We start from the raw sequence: 14,727 nt of genomic DNA, 5'->3' as shown, positions 1-14,727 counted from the left end.
ATGCGGATAAGACTCCATGTGTGTGAAGCAGCTTTTTGCATCTTGCGGGACTGGCTCACACTGAACCTTAGGCTTCTGTTGTTCCTTGTATTCTATATGTAAGTAAGAAATCTGCTTAATTTAACTTGTGTGTATGGATACTCTTGTCTCGCCAGACACAGACAAGTTGGTAACCAGTGCTCAGCGAGCCTGCTTTATACTGATGTATAACAATTATTGTGTTAGAACATGTACATGAATTCTTTTTGTTTGTTTTTAGTTTATCTATTATACTTTAAGTTCTGGGTACATGTACAGACGTTCAGGTTTGTTACATAGGTATACATATGCCATGTTGGTGGTTTGCTGCATCCATCGCCCCATCATCTACATTAGATTTTTCTCCTAATGCTATCCCACCCCGATGTCCTCACCCCCTGTTATTCCTCCCCTAGCCCCCCACCACCCAGTCCCCGGTGTGTGATGTTCCCCTCACTGTGTCCATGTGCTCTCATTGTTCAACACCCACTTATGAGTGAAAACATGCAGTGTTTGGTTTTCTGTTCTTGTGTCGGTTAGCTAAGAGTTATGGTTTCCAGTTTCATTCATGTTTCTGCAAAGGACATGAATTCAATCGTTTTTAATGGCTGCATAGTATTCCATGGTGTATATGTGTCACATTTTCTTTATCCAGTCTATCATTGATAGGCATTTGGGTTGGTTCCAAGTCATTGCTATTGCAAACAATGTGGCAATAAACATATGTGTGCATGTGGCTTTATAATAGAATAGAATAATTTACAGTCTTTTGAGTCTATTTGTCCCAGCAATACCCAGTAATGGGATTGCTGGGACAAACAGTTATTTCTATTTCTAGATCCTTTAGGAATTGCCACACTGTCTTTCACAATGGTTAAAGTAATTTACACTCCCACCAACAGTGTAAAAGCATTCCTATTTCTCCACATCCTCTCCAACATCTGTTGTCTCCTGATTTTTTAATGATTGCCATTCTAACTGGCATGAGGTGGTATCTCAATGTGGTTTAATTTGCATGAGCTTTTTTTTTCATATGTTTGTTGGCTGCATAAATGTCTTCTTTTAAAAAGTGTCTGTTCATATCCTTGTCCACTTTTTGATGAGGTTGCTTGTTTTTTTCCTGTAAATTTGTTTAAGTTCTCTGTAGATTGTGGATATTAGCTTTGTTCTGGATACCACCCTTTGTCAGATGGGTAGATTGCAAAAGTCTTTTTTTTTTTTTTTTTTTCCCCATTCTGTTGGTTGCTGGTTCATCTATTGATAGTTTCTTTTGCTGTGCAAAAGCCCTTAAGTTAATTAGATCCCATTTGTCTATTTTAGCTTTTGTTGCCATTGCTTTTGGTGTTTTAGTCATGAAGTCCTTGCCCACGCCTATGTCCTGAATGGTATTGCTTAGGTTTTCTTCTAGAGCTTTTATGATGTTAGGTCTCATGTTTAAATCTGTAATCCATCTAGAGTTGATTTTTGTATAAGGTGTAAGGAAGGGATCCAGTTTCAGCTTTCTGCCTGTGGCTAGCTGGTTTTTCCAACACCATTTATTAAACAGGGAATCCTTTCCCCATTGCTTGTTTTTGTCAGGTTTGTCAAAGATCAGTTGGTTGTTGTTGTGTGGTGTTCTTTTAGAAGCCTTTGTTCTGGTCCGTTGGTCTATATTCTATACCTCTGCTTTGGTACCAGTAACATACTGTTTTGATTACAGTAGCCTTATAATATAGTTTGAAGTCAGGTAGCATGATGCCTCTAGCTTTTTTTTTTTTTTTTTTTTTTTTTTGCTTAGCATTGTCTTGGCTATGTGGGCTCTTTTTTGGTTCTATATGAAGTTTAAGGTGGTTTTTTTCCAATTCTGTGAAGAAAGTCATTTTTAGCTTTATGGGGATAGCACTGAATCTATAAATTACTTTAAGCAGTATGGCCATTTTAACCATATTGATTCTTCCTAACCATGAGCATGGAATGTTTTTCCATCTGTGTATGTCCTCTCTTATTTCCTTGAGCAGTTTGTAGTTCTTGAAGAGGTCTTTCACATCCCTTGTTAGTTGTTATCCTAGGTATTGTATTCTCTTTGTAGCAATTGTGAATGGGAGTTCACTCATGATTTGGCTCTCTGTTTGTGTATTATTGGTGTATAGGAATGCTTGCAATTTTTGCACAATGGTTTTTTATCCTGAGACTCTACTGAAGTTGCTTATCTGCTTGCAGAGATTTTCGTCTGAGACTGTAGGGTTTTCTAAATATACAATCATATCATCTGCAAACATGGACAATTTGACATTCTCTCTTCTTTTTCAAATATCCTTTATTTCTTTCTCTTGCCTGATGACCCTAGCCAGAACTTCCAATACTATGTTGAATAGGAGTAGTGAGAGAGGGTATCCTTGCCTTGTGCCAGTTTTCAAAGGGAATGCTTTCAGTTTTTGCCCATTCAATATGATATTGACTGTGAGTTTGTCATAAATAGCTTTTATAATTTTGAGATATGATAAATTGATACCTAGTTTATTGAGAGTTTTTAGCATAAAGGGCTGTTGAATTTTATCAAAGGCCTTCTCTGCATCTATTGAGATAATCATGTGGTTTTTGTCTTTGTTTCTGTTTAAGTGATGGATTACATTTATAGATTAGCAGATGTTGAACCAGCCTTGTATCCCTGGGATGAAGCCAGTTTGATCGTGATGGATAAGCTTTTTGATGTGCTGTTGGATTTGGTTTGCCAGTATTTTATTGAAGATTTTTGTATCAATATTCATCGTGCATATTGATCTGAAATTTTCTTTTTTAATTGTGTCTCTGCCAGGTTTTTGTATCAGGATGATGTTGGGGTCTCATAAAATGAGTTAAGGAGGATTTCTTCTTTTTGTATTTTTTTGGAATAGTTTCAGAAGCAATGGTACCAGTTCCTCTTTGTATGTCTGGTAAAATTTGGCTGTGAACTCATCTGGATCTGGACTTTTTTTGGTTGGTAGGCTATTAATTGCTGCCTCAACTTCAGACCTTATTATTGGTCTATTCAGGAATTCAACTTCTTCTTGTTTAGTCTTGGGAGGGTGTGAGTGTCCAAGAATTTATCCATTTTTCTAGATTTACTGGTTTATTTGCATAGATGTGTTTGTAGTAATGTCTGGTGGTAGTTTCTATTTCTGTGTGATTGGTGGTGATGTCCCCTTTATCATTTTTTGTTGGATCTATTTTATTCTTCTCTCTTTTCTTTTTTTATTAGTCTGGCTAGTGGTCTACTTTGTTGATCTTTCCAAAAAAAAAAAAAACAGCTCCTGGATTTATGGATTTTTTGAAAGGTTTTCTTGTGTCTCTATTGCCTTTAGTTCTGCTCTGATCTTAGTTATTTCTTGCCTTCTGCTAGCTTTTGAATTTGTTTGATCTTTCTCATCTAGTTCTTCTAACCATGACATTAGGGTGTGGATTTTTAATTTTTCCCCATTTCTCATGTGGGCATTTAGTGCTATAAATTTCCCTCTAGACACCACTTTAAATGTGTCCCAGAGATTCTGGTACATTGTGTCTTTGTTTTCATTGGTTTTGAAGAACATCTGTATTTCTGTCTTCATTTCATTATTTATCCAGTAGTCATTCAGGAGCAGGTTGTTTAGTTTCCATGCAGTTGTGTGGTTTTGAGTGAGTTTCTTAATCCCGAGTTCTAATTTAATGGCACTGTGGTCTGAGAGACTGTTTGTTAAGATTTCCCTTCTTTTGCATTATACATGAATTCTAAAGAGCATATACATTAGTAGGCAAGTGATGTTCTTTTTTTATCATAATTTGAAACTTCCATTGTGAAACAATTTGGACAGATTGATTATACTCAATTTTTCTATCACTCCACAACTCACTGATTTTTTTTTTTAAGTGCGGATTATAATGCTGTATCCTGATAGAAAAATTAAAATATTTTTGAGAAATTATGATTTCATATACACACATTTATATTTAGAAAATAATATAAGCCCTGTTTTCTAAAGTCATGTAAACAATTTGACTTTCTAAGTAGGGAGTAGTTTGCAAAGCTGCGTAACATCCTTTATATATTTTCCCAAAATTTATTCATTATATTTTATCCTTGATATTCTGACACTGACTTCAGTTTCAGTAATCCATACTATTACTTGAAAACTCATATTATGTTTGTTTCAGTTCCATAGAATGCATGTTGAATAATTTATTTGCTCCAGAATACTAAAATAAAAAGTCAAGATTTTTTCAATTTTATAATAAGAGCAAGTAAAGGTAATGTTTAGTGGAGCTAGGATGTAAATACAGATTTGTCTTATAGCCAAGATTTTTTTAAAAACAAAATATTATATTTTAATTATTTGTACTGTAAATCACATCTTGTATAATCTATAGTCTATGGCCTAAAGGTATGTTCATACAAAAATCTGAATAGAAAAAAAATAAATGTTAAGTGATTAATAGAAAATATGTGCAATTTATTTATGCCAGGTTTCCTGATGAGAGATCTCTTTAATAAAGGCAAAATAGTTCTCAGTAATGCTATCTCTCTGAATCAGAGAATAATAAAATAAAAGTAATGTTTCAATAGATTTTATTAGTCAAGATAAAAACAGGAAATAATGGCTGCGAAACATTATGAAAAAATCTGAAGTTAAAATCATACAACAGAGAAGAAAAAAATCCAGAAAGAATTCTGTTCAAATTTAGAAAAGGACTAATATGGAACAAAAATTAATATAAGTTTAGGAAATATATAAATGAGTGTATACTGCAAAATCAGCAGAAAATTTGATGAAAAAGGAATAAACAGTTTTGAGAAATAAACGACTTTACAATGTAATCACTTTGTAGTATATAACATACTCAATGCTGAATATTTTTGCAGGTTGTAACATTTGAGAGTTTCTTAAATATTAATATTGTGTAGCTAAGAAATGTATTTTTGACTGAGACTGAATGTTATGTTATGTTATTTATAAATAAATATTTTATACCTCTGAATATGTATTGGAAATATAACTTAAAATTAAAATTAATTTTAGATTATTTTGTCTTCATAAAATTATATCTTGGTAAATATTGCTTTTAGCCAATACTTACATAGTCTGTAAATTTTGGCATTCCTTCAAGCACTTAAAAATTATTAACTCGTTTATGTTTCATAACATTTCTCTTGTTCAATATTATTACCTCATTTGAAATATAAGGAAACTAAGGCACGAGGAGAAAAGATAATCTTCAAAGTTTTATATTTATCTTCAAAGTTTCTTCAAAGTTTTCTTATTTATTACTGACAGTTGTAAGATTCAGAGGCCAACTGACTTTTAGACACATCAATATTTTCAAAGCTAAACACAGCATACATCAAGATATCTTGTTGCTACATATTAAATCTAACAATGGGATATATTATTTATTTGATTTTAGGAATAAAAGCATAGCATGGTGGCTTTGAATACTAACTTCCTTAAGACACAGACTTAAATCAATGCTCCATTGCTTAGTAGTTGTGTGACCTTAAATATCTATTCCCTATTTTCATTTCTCTATATTCTCATCATTAACATGAAGAGAATAATAATTACTTCATATATCTATTGTAATATTGAAATAATTAATATATGTAAAGTTTCTTTAAATACCTGCTACTGAATAAGCATTATTTATGAAGTGATAATAGCTACTTATGGCAATACTTAAAAAAATATATATTTCTGTAAATTAGCAAAACCAACTATAGCCTAAATTTCTAAGAATTTCACAAAGATATGACAAAGTAAAGTACACAATTAACAATGTTGACATGGTTTTGTATGACAGAAATAGGGTTGCAAACTCATTTTATTTTTTTAAGTAATAAAAATGCTAAAATTAGTTTGTAAAATAAAAGGAACAGTGCCATAGAGAATGTATTTATCCTTCCTGTGTTAGATTTACTGATAAATATGATATAATTAATTGTTAAAAAGTGATGTCCGCTGAGAATGAATAGAAATGGTAAGACAGAATGCAAATCAGAAGTGTTTGAAGGCATTGAACACTTTCAAGCAGGACAGACAGGATCTGGTAGTCTGAATCTAGGGAAATGAGAAAGACATGAAGAATAAGCCCCAACCTGCAGCTGCTTTATGGCCTGGATGTATTTTGCAATTTGAGGTACTAGAAAGAACTGAAGAAATGAATATTATGAAGAAATTGAAGAAACTAACAGCCAATTTGGTGATTATACAGCTCTGTGGTGAATAGAAAATAAAAAGCTACACAGAAATCCTTAGGTTTTTGACAATTTGCTTTGTTCAGAAGACAAGTGTTAGAATTATAACATTATGGAGAAGCAATCTTGTTCCCAAAGCAGCACCCTCAGCTAGGACACCTGAAGGTCTGTATCTTAAAAACAGAGAGCACTACAGACACAAATGCTGGCTGATCAAAACTGAAACCCAGTCTTAGTGAGCTCACTTCATTATGTAACTAATGTTGCCAACTTAGTAAAACTGCAGGAACCCTCTTTGAATGAAGATAATAGCATGTTGACCCTTTCCAACATTTCATTAATGATTTCTGTAATTTAACAAATATTACTACATATGCCAGGTTTTAGAACTAAATGACTGCAATTGAAGAGAAAAAAAAAAAATCAGTAGAAAGAGATCCAAGTACTCCAGGTACTACAAGTATCAGAAGTGGATTTTAATACAGCTGCAATTAATACACTCAAAGTGGTAAAGATGGAAGGAGCAGAGAAAGGAAAATTTTATGACAGAATTGTAATCTAAAATTGATAAATTAAAAAGTTAAAACAAACATTCTGTGAATGAAATTAAGACTCAATAAAGAGTTTTAGCATCGAATTACAACAACATATGTTAGGACTAATAAAGTGGAGAAAAATATGGGAAAATATCCGGAGGGAAACTTACTCTGTGTGTGTGTGTGTGTGTGTGTGTGTGTGTTTGTGTGTGCTTTGTGTATGTGTCTGTGTATGTGTAGACATGCATATGTGTGCATTTATATCTAAAGATAGGAAATTGTAGATTCCAAAGGAGACAAGAAAGAGAATAAGTTAGGGAAAAATTGTAAATGATAATTAGAGAAAACAAAACCGAGGGATTTACATATTTTCAAACATTACACTACAAATCAAGAAACTCTTCAAACACAAAATAAATATAATAGTAAGGACATGCTGAGAATTCCTTTTCTAAAATGTTTGGAACAAGAGATATTTGAATTTCAATTTTTTTTATTTTGAAATATTTTCATGATAGTTATTGGCTGAACGTCTCTAGTCTGAACACTTTTACACTGCTGGTGGGAGTGTAAATTAGTTCAACCATTGTGGAAGACTGTGTGGTGATTCCTCAAGGACCTAGACATAGAAATTCCATTGGACCCAGCAATCCCATTACTGAGTATATATCCAAAGGATTATAAATCATTCTACTGTAAGGACACATACATACGAATGTTCATTGCAGCACCGTTTACAATAGCAAAGACCTGGAACCAACCCAAATGCCCGTCGATGATAGACTGGACAGGGAAAATGTGTCACATATACACCATGGAATACTATGCGGCCATCAAAAACGATGAGTTTGTGTCCTTTGTAGGGACATGGATGAACCTGGAAACCATCATTCTCAGCAAACTGACACAAGAAAAGAAAATCAAACACCACATGTTCTCTCACTCATAGGTGGGTGTTGAACAATGAGAACACATGGACACAGGGAGGGGAGCATCACACACTGGGGTCTGTAGGGGGGAAAGAGGGGAGGGACAGCAGGGGATGAGGAGTTGGGAGAGATAGCATGGGGAGAAATGCCAGATATAGGTGATGGGGAGGAAGGCAGCACATCACACTGCCATGTGTGTACCTATACAACAATTCTTGCATGTTCTTCACAGGTACCCCAAAAACTAAAATGCAATAAAAAAAAATTTGAGAAAAAAAAACAATTCTTTCAGAACAAAAATATTCAAATGGGAATACAGAAATTTATGAAAGTGTGAAGAACAATAGAAAATGTAATATGTGGGTAAGTATTTATAAATGTGGAATGTACATGTACAAAACATTATTTACTCAGTGGTGAATCACACCTATAATCCCAGCAATTTGGGAGGCCAAGGGGTGTGGATCACATGAGGGCAGGAGTTCGAGATCAGCCTGGCCAACATAGTGAAACAACATCTCTACTAGTAGTATTTAAAAAAAAAAAAAAAATTAGCTATGAGTGATGATGTATCTGTAATCCCAGCTATTCAGGAGGCTGAGGCAGGAGAATCACTTGAACCCAGAAGGTGGAGGTTGCAGTGAGCCAAGATCGCAACACTTTACATGAAGTTAAATATTTCTAAAATATTCTAATACCCTAGTAATGGAAAAACATGGTACAAGAAATAAATTTTGTAAACATAAAAGTAAAACCTGGAAGTTTCATATCTATTGGAACTTTAATAATTTTATAATCAAATATATGATAGGAGATATATGCATTTGGTCAACCCTTAAAGAAGCCAGAAAGGAGACGTAAATTAACAAATTACACTGCTAAATTGAAAACAATTACATAGTATATATAATTGCAAAACCTTGACTAATTACACTAAATGAAACTATTTTAAAGACCCCAATACAAACACTAATGTTGACAAACTAGAACTAAAAATAAAAAGTGTGTGCTGCTTTTCAATAGGAGATGCACTTTAAATGTATGAATGGAGTAAGGTGAAAAGTAAAATAATGAATGAAATGTATACCATGGATATAATAACAAAATATGGTTTTTTTTTAATACTAATAGTGTAAAAAGTATATGTTGAGGCAAGAAGCATTACTAAAGGTAGACAAATCTCTCTTAATAATAACCTGGCCTATCCACTGAGAACATTCTAAATTTTAAACAATTCTAAACTAGTAGTGTCAATAATATCACTTCAAAATATAGAAAGTAAAACTTGACAAAACTAAAAGAAAATAGACTACTATAAGATGATAATACAAACAGAAAGTAGAAGGGTGGTTAGCTGGGGCAGGGGTGGTTGATGGGGTGAATTGACGAGACGTTGGTCAAAGAATACAAAATTTCAGTTAGATTGGAGGAATAAGTTCAAATAATCCATTGTACATATGATGAATATTGTTAACAATATATTGTATTCTTGCAAAATTCTGGGAAAGAGGTTGTAAGGTGTTCTTATCACAAAATGATGACTGTGGGGTGAAACATACATTTATTAGCCAGATTTAGTTCTTCCACAAGGTTAATGTACTTCAAAACAATATATTGTACATGGTTAATACACATAAGTTTATCTGGCAATTTAAAAATGTGTAAATTAAAAAGTTATAATGTAAGACTTAGTACACTTTTCTCAATAGCTTTTAGCAAGAACAGTGGAAAAATCACTAGATATATTTTCATTGTTTTACCTACACAAATTACAAATGCAACTTAACTGGCAGAACATATGCATCATTTTGAAACACGTGAAGTTTTATCAAAATGGACCATACACAAGAAATCCTCAACACATTTCAAAGGATTGAGATTACATCATGTTCATATTTTTCGGTATAAGTTTTCAAAATAATATAGAAGTTTTAAATATAATGGATATTTTTATATTATTTTATCTCTTAATCAAACATCTTTTTTTTTTTTTTACTGGAAGCAGTTGTCAGTATTTGGAAGCAAAAGCGTTAGAACAATTATCCATGAGATGCCTTCTTTCCATGGCCAACTTTGCTTGCTTTCAAAACCTGTGTACTTACCGCCACACAGTGGCAGCTCCATACCCTTCTTTTCAATCCAGGTCTATGAAAGATAAAAGAGAAACATTACTAAAGGTAGACAACATCTCTTAATAATAACCTGTTCCCTTAAGAAGACCCAATAAGAAGATTCTAAATTCTAAACAATTCTAAACTAGTATAGTCAAGCTGTACTATAGTGAAGCTCTAAGAAGAGTTCCTAGAGAAAAACTGCCAAGGAAGAATGACTTTGCTACCTTTCTGTACTGTTCCTCCATTCTCTCCCAGAGTACAATAAACACATTTTGTATCACTTTGTCTTTGATATATATCAAAACTCCTCATTGAATTGAAAAGGGCTTTTGACTGTTCCCTAAGTAGTGTTTCTTCGATGTGGGAAATCTCTAAATTATTTAAAAGGCATTCAGGTGTAATCCCAGCACTTTGGGAGGCCGAGGCGGGTGGATCACGAGGTCAAGAGATCGAGACCATTCTGGTCAACATGGTGAAACCCCGTCTCTACTAATACAAAAAATTAGCTGGGCATGGTGGCGCGTGCCTGTAATCCCAGCTACTCGGGAGGCTGAGGCAGGAGAATTGCCTGAACCCAGGAGGCGGAGGTTGCAGTGAGCCGAGATCGCGCCATTGCACTCCAGCCTGGGTAACAAGAACGAAACTCCGTCTCGGAAAAAAAAAAAAAAAAAAAAAAAAAAAAAAAAAAAAAAAGGCATTCAGGGCATAAAAAGCAAACAGCTTTATTCACTGTTTTCCCAAAATGTGTATAATAATTTTATATATTAATGTATCTTATATTTGTACAGTTAACAAAAATTATACTATGTTATATCATTTAAATAAATAAATAATTTGCTCTGTTAGCTCTACTGAAAACAATGATAAATCTTCAGAGCCATAGGTTAGATCTTACATCTAATAGTATATAATTCTTTCTCTTTGTCTATTTTCTGTCTACTGACGGACTCTCTTGTAAGTCTTATCTCAAGTTTTAAACACCATCTCTCTGCAAACAGCTCCCAACTTTACGTCTATAATAACACATTTCTTCTCTGAACTAGCACATATATTCAAATGCCTTTTGACATCTTCATTTTGATGGCATAAGCTTGTCAAATTATGTGTTAACAGAAATGCCTAATCTCTGAAGCCTAATCACGTCAATTCATGTTATCCTTCAGTTTTGTCTATATTGGCACATTACAATCCCATTTTTACCTATTTTTCAGGACAAAATTTGTGGGTCATTCTCTGTACATTTCTTTCACTCTCTCATTTTGATCAACCAGAAAATCTTGTTATCTCTTCTTTAAAAACACAATAAAATATGACAACTTTTTATTCACTTTGTTATTAGAAGCTTGGTCGAAGTCAACATTCTCTATCATAATGATTATTATAATCATTTCCTTATTTATCTCCCAATTCCATCTTTTACTCCCTGTAATTTTGTTTGTCAATAAATCACTAGTAATAAATAAGAATAAATGACTAAAGGAATAATAGAATACAGGGAATGCTAGGCTGCATTAAGTGATTGGAATTTTATCTGAAGTCCACGAGAAGCCATCTAAATCTTAGAATGTATTAAAGTGTGAAGAGATCATTCTGAATATTATAAAGGGAATAATTTTGAGAGAGCAAATGTAAAAAGGAATCTATAGTTATTGCCAGTGTTAGTCAGGACAAGACTATGAATTAAACTAGTTTTTAAATATAAAAAAGATAGGATTAGATGTTTTATAAATTGGAAATAAGACAGGAAATGGGAGTATGCAAAGGTTGACTAAATGGTGAGTAAATGGTGGTACTTTTTAGAGATGATGAAGACTGGAGATTTAGTCAACAATAAATCAAGAATTCTGATTTTGAAATACTAACTTTAGAACTCTGTGAATAAAACAAGGAGATACATCAATTGGGTAGCTGAATGTTCCAGTGTGTATCTCATGAGAATGGTCAATTCTGAAGCTATAAATTTATATAAGGAAATTAATAGTCAGTCTTGGAGATTAGTGTCTTAGAAGGAACTCAATAAATATTACCCATCTTTTTTCCTAAGGTCCAAAATTAATCGATAAGACAAAAATTTATTTTCATTATTATTGGCATTTTAAACTTTCCTTTAAGTAAAGTGTGATGGCCAGATCAAAATAACACCTACGATGTCAAGAGAAATATCATATGCAACCAGTTTTAGTTTGTATCCTAGATCTGAATAATCAATTCTTCTCTCTCTCTCTTTTATTTTTTTTTTTTGAGAACAAGTCTCACTCTGTCACCCAGGGTAGAGTGCAATGGCACACTCTCAGCTCACCGCAACTTCCCTCTCCTGGGTTCAAGAGATTCTCCTGCCTCAGTCTCCTGAGTAGCAGGGATTACAGGCTCATGGCAGCATGCCTAGCTAATTTTTGTATTTTTGGTAGAGATGGGATTTCACCATGTAGGTCAGGCTGATCTTGAACTCCTGATCTCTTGATCCACCCACCTCAGCCTCCCGTAATGCTGGGATTACAGATGTGAGCCACCACTCCTGGCTTTTCCCTCTTTTTATAATCTTGTTTCATGAAATGTTGAAAGGTTTTTTATATTTAAAAACTAAAGTTATTTAAATGAAAAAAAAAGATTGAAATTAGCTAAATTTTGTAAATATCAGGTCCTAATTGATAATCTCACTGAAGTAACATTGAAAAATTTTTTATAACTCATCTTTTTAAAAAAGCCTTAATATGTACATTCTCAGTTTTGGATATATTTAATGTTATTATAATAAACTGAAAAAGACTATTGAAAACTTGTTGAAAGTTTATGGAAATACTTAGCTTGTCAAATAATGAAAATATTTAATCATCTTGACATAAGGGACATTTGACAGTTTAAATAATATTCCAGTATTTTGAATATTTGAGAATATATGGAAAATGTTATTAATGTTATTTAAACCACAAATGAATATCACTATCTAGATTTGCAAATATTCATACATGTGTTTGTAGTCAACCTTGTGAAAACCTAGTTAGGTTGATAGGTACAAGTAAGCACTTGGAAAATTATGCCAATATGTACTGACTCCAATTAGAGAATTTATATTATTTTCATACAATTGTACTTATAAAAAGTAAATTCAAATAAGTAACCTCAAATTCACCATTTCTTTGTGATGTAAATTTGTCATGTTTTGGGGGTAAAGTTGATTTTGAAATATATACTGCTGGTGGAAAGAAAGGTGTTTTAATGTCAATAATAATTTCAGTGAGAGTAACTTTTAAAAAAAATTTTGAAAGAGGATAAAATATTTATTGTACTTTAAGTTCTCAGGTACATGTGCAGATCCTGAAGGTTTGTTACATAGGTATACGCATGCCATGGTGGTGGTTTGCTGCATCCATCACAGGGTCATCTACATTAGGTATTTCTCTTAATGCTATCCCTCCCCAATCTCTCACTCCCTGCTACTTTCCCCCTAGTCCCCTACTCCCCAGGCCCTGGTGTGTGATGATTATTCCCTCCTTGTGTCCCTGTGTTCTCATTGTTCAACATCCACTTATGAGTGAGAACATGCAGCATTTGGTTTTCTGTTCTTGTGTCAGTTTGCTAAGAATGATGGTTTCTAGTTTCATCCATGTCCCTGCAAAGGACATGAACTCATCCTTTTTTATGGCAGTATAGTATTCCATGGTGTATATGTGCCACATGTTCTTTATCCAGTCTACCATTGATGGGCATTTGGGTTGGTTCCAAGTCTTTGCTATTGTGAACAGTGCCACAATAAACATATGTGTGCATATATCTTTATAATAGAATGATTTATAGTCCTTTGGGTATATACCCAGCAATGGGATTACTGGGTCAAATGGTATTTCTAGTTCTAGATCCTTTAGGAATTGCCACACTGTCTTCCACAATGGTCGAATTAATCTGCATTCTCACCAACAGCGTAAAAACATTCCTATTTCTCCACATCCTGTCCAGCATCTGTTGTCTCCTGATTTTTCAATGATCACCATTCTAACTGGCGTGAGGTGATATCTCAATGTGATTTTGATTGGTATTTCTCTAATGACCAGAGATGATGGACTTTTTTCATACGTTTGTTGGCTGCATAAATGTCTTCTTTTGAAAAGTAACTTTTTATGCCTTAAAGATTATAAAGTTTGAGTGTGATGCATTTCAAAATGCACAGGTGTTATGATCATGTCTTTCTTTGAATTGCTTTCAAATGAGACACATTTTAGTATTGTTGTGTTCCATATTGAAAATGAAGTTCTTTTTCCAAAAAAATGGCAAATCTATTTATATCAACTGTGTGATATGGGACATTTTGGTATAAATGAAATAAAACAAGAGATAGTAGTATCTAACATAATAGTGTTCTAAAACAGGAAGAATAATGATGAAATTTTATATTAAAACATATTTAAACTGAAGATGGGTAACAACACTATAGTTGACTACATTACCATGAGTTTCTCACGTTTCTGTTGATTCTGAATTTTTATTCTTATAGTCCTGAAGTTAAAAAAAACTATCAAAAATCTAATAGCTGTAGGAAACAAAAAGATTAGAAAGATTAAAACAACTTTCTCCACCTTTGTTTTGTTTAAAAATATTAAATGTGCCTTTTGGCCATAGTTGCAAACTAGAAAACAAAATCTCATTTAGAACTGTTTAATAATCACACCATATACTGTTAAGCTTTTTATTGTCACCATCATTTGGTAGAATTATCTATCCATATGTTATAGAATATTATGAACTATATTTTATGTAGAAAAGAAATAATCAGGTGCCTGCTTAAAAGAGCAAAATGCATTACCTAAATGGAAAGTTTCAACAATTATCAAGTCTATTGTTCTCTAAGTAATGGATTTTACATTTAGGTTTTATGCGTATTTTATTCAGTCTGGTTTCTCTCTTCATTTTCCACTTATGTTCAAAAGCAAATTGTTCTCTAATTGTCTACAGAG

Source organism: Aotus nancymaae, unplaced genomic scaffold (genome assembly GCF_030222135.1).
Source record: "Aotus nancymaae isolate 86718 unplaced genomic scaffold, 86718_ANA_hifiasm-v0.15.2.pri h1tg000006l, whole genome shotgun sequence".
Lineage (NCBI taxonomy): Eukaryota > Metazoa > Chordata > Mammalia > Primates > Aotidae > Aotus > Aotus nancymaae.
The sequence above is the reverse complement of the archived record's forward strand: the minus strand, read 5'-3'. Positions refer to the sequence as shown.